The sequence below is a fragment of the Cebus imitator genome, unplaced genomic scaffold (assembly GCF_001604975.1).
Source record: "Cebus imitator isolate Cc_AM_T3 unplaced genomic scaffold, Cebus_imitator-1.0 Scaffold283, whole genome shotgun sequence".
Taxonomy (NCBI): Eukaryota; Metazoa; Chordata; class Mammalia; order Primates; family Cebidae; genus Cebus; species Cebus imitator.
Genome location: NW_016107598.1, coordinates 3,233,821 through 3,236,769, shown reverse-complemented (window position 1 = coordinate 3,236,769; position 2,949 = coordinate 3,233,821). Strand labels below are relative to the sequence as shown.

General features: G+C 35.2%; 1 protein-coding gene across 3 annotated transcripts in view; it reads right to left on the bottom strand.

Annotated features, from left to right (window-relative positions):
* The window catches only part of UGT2A1 (UDP glucuronosyltransferase family 2 member A1 complex locus), a 47,944-nt gene extending 45,997 nt beyond the window's left edge, over nt 1–1,947 (bottom strand). The window contains exon 1 of one of the 3 annotated variants that reach the window (XM_017501668.1): nt 1,850–1,947. The gene's annotated coding sequence lies outside the window, so the exon portion shown is untranslated. The remainder of the gene's footprint in view (nt 1–1,849) is intronic. The other 2 variants (XM_017501664.1, XM_017501665.1) reach the window with 2 other exon arrangements.
* Between the last annotated feature and the right edge of the window lie 1,002 nt (nt 1,948–2,949).

Below are 2,949 nucleotides of genomic sequence, written 5' to 3'. Positions count from 1 at the left end.
CAGCCTCCTGAGTAGCTGGGATTACAGGCACGCGCCACCATGCCCAGCCAATTTTTTGTAGTTTTTAGTAGAGACGGGGTTTCACCGTGTTGACCAGGATGGTCTCGATTTCTTGACCTCGTGATCCACCCGCCTCGGCCTCCCAAAGTGCTGGGATTATAGGCGTGAGCCACCGCGCCCAGCCGAGAGGTTTTTAAATAAAAGGGTTTTGCCTAAAACAAGGGTCTGAATTTGTGTTTGTAATTATTCTGATCTTAAAATCACTGAAAAGCTATTCTGTCCTTGGCAGAAAATTTTTGAAAGAAACGCATTGTATGCCTGTATCAAAACACCACAAATATATCATAAATATATATACATACATCTACTATGTGCCCATAGAAATTAAAAATTAAAAATAAACTGTGTAATATGATTACTATATTTGTGAAAGCTCATGAGTTCATAGAATAAAACTAACATATTTCAGAAGGAGCTAGTATACTCAAATATTTTCATCTTAGACAACGATAATAAAAGGTATACTTTGCTTAATTGTGTTAGAGGTAATTATATAGGGATTAAGAATGTGGGGTGACAGTTCGACAATTATCACATTGCCTCTCTAAAAATAATAATTTTGCAGCCAGTGCCAGGGAAAGATAATCTCTTTATGATGCACAGCTGTTAACATTAAAGTGTCACTTGAATGCAGATGCCAGAGACCAGCAACTTCCTGGGCATCTGCATTTAGAGACAAAATATTGAAGTATGACCATCCAGGGACACTTTACCATAGAAGGGAAGAAAACCTCAGAAGAGCATGTATAGCATTTCCTAAACAGATTGTGAGTGCTCACTTCTCAAGGGAAAGAAGGGCACCACACATGTGGGCAGCCAACCCTAAGGGAAGAACCAGAGAAAAGAGGAGAGCCTATAAAGTCCTAGGATCAAGGTTAAACAAGGCACTTCACGTGCGCATTTGAGTTTCTTCCAAGTGAGTTTTCCTTTCTTTCCTGTTTTAAAGCCTTTAAAATAAACTTCCACCCCTGCTCTGAAACTCATGTTGGTCATGCCCCTCAGTCAAATTCTTTCTTCTGAAGAAGTGAGAATTGAAGTTGCTGCAGATCCAAAAGGATTTGCCACTGGTAACTCAGAGACCTATCGGTTAACAATTGCACATAAAGGCGTAAACATGGCATTTACATTAACACAATTAATTGTGCTTTTGCAACACTATTTTCTTTAGAAAAACTTTGTCTTTTTTCTTTTTTTAATAAATCAAATTAATTTTGCATAAAACTTATTTGACTTACAGCATTAAACTTATTTCACTTACATTTAAATAGTTTTTAAAATACATAATTATTTAAAAATCAATAAGACAATATTAAGAAAATAAAATGCCCACTAAGGATGACATCTTACATCCTCCTGTTCATGTATCATCTTAAAGACCACAGTGGTTACTTGTGCACCTTATCCTTATCTTCCCCATGTCAGTATAAAGTTTCTTATTTGTTACTTTATGTATCATCTAATGAAGGAACAAACAACTCTCCACTTATAGGAGCAAGAGTCATGAGAAGAACCCCTAAAGCGCCTATGAGTTCACACTTAGACAAAACTCTCAACTTACTGCTCTGTCACATAGTTCCCTCAATATCTGTAAAATTATTTTGAAGTATAAAATCTGGGAGAAAAATGCCTCAAATTATAAAATAAAACAATTAACGTGTCCATAGGTAAGCAATGAAACAAACCAAAATGTAAACCAACCTTTTAATGATTGATATTTCTTTAAGAAAATAGAAAATAAATTTAAATATACATTTTATATTAATTATCATGAAGTTTCCTAGTTTCTTACCTGAAGTTTCCTGAAGGAACTTTAGCAGCAATCATTTGACATTAGGAAGAGGCTGAATGTAAATAAATCCTAGCTGGAAAAGTGTAATATTATGAGTAATATGATATTAAATAGAAAAAAAGATTATGTAAAGTTGTTTACATTTAGCATTTTCCACCCATTACATTGTAAAGCAGATTAGCTTTTCTTAAAGGTATAACCTTCTACTGGTTCCCTAGCAAGTATTTGCTCTGACTTTGGCATTTACTATCAAGGTTTCTGTCCCTACACCAACCAACCAAGTATGTCAGGATGCATTTAAAACAAGATTGGCAATAGTTAGTAATCTTGAGGTTGTTATTAAGAGGTATGAGCAATTAAAATCCTTCAAACTCATGAAACAAGCATTATTTTTATTATAAAAAGAAATTTAAAAAATTAAAATATCTTCATTTTATTTATTTATTTGTATATTTATTTTCCTGACTCAAGATGATGAAAGTGGGTGGTTTGATCGATCTTTGTCATTAATAAAGAAGATAGTGGCCAGGCGCAGTGGCTCACGCCTGTAATCCCAGCACTTTGGGAGGCTGAGGCGGGTGGATCAGGAGGTCAAGAGATCGAGACCATCCTGGTCAACATCATGAAACCTCATCTCTACTAAAAATACAAAAAAATTAGCTAGGCATGGTGGTGCGTGCCTGCAGTCCCAGCTACTCAGGAGGCTGAGGCAGGAGAATTGCCTGAACCCAGGAGGCGGTGGTTGCAGTGAGCCAAGATCGCGCCATTGCACTCCAGCCTGGGTAACAAGAGCGAAACTCCGTCTCAAAATAAATAAATAAATAAATAAATAAATAAATAAATAAATAAAAAATAAAGAAGATAGCAATTTAGATCATGAAATAAGGGTTTTAGAGTTACAAACCTTCATTATGTAGCATCCTTGGGGAAGGAAATTACTGCTATTTCTTTGTGCAAACATTTTGGAGTAGCAAAATATGAGATACAATTTATTTATTTACTTATTTATTTATTTTGGCATAGTGTTCCAAATATGTCACATTTAGCAATAACTAAGTACTGGGATAGAACATCACCACTTGCTATTTCTACTGATAAAT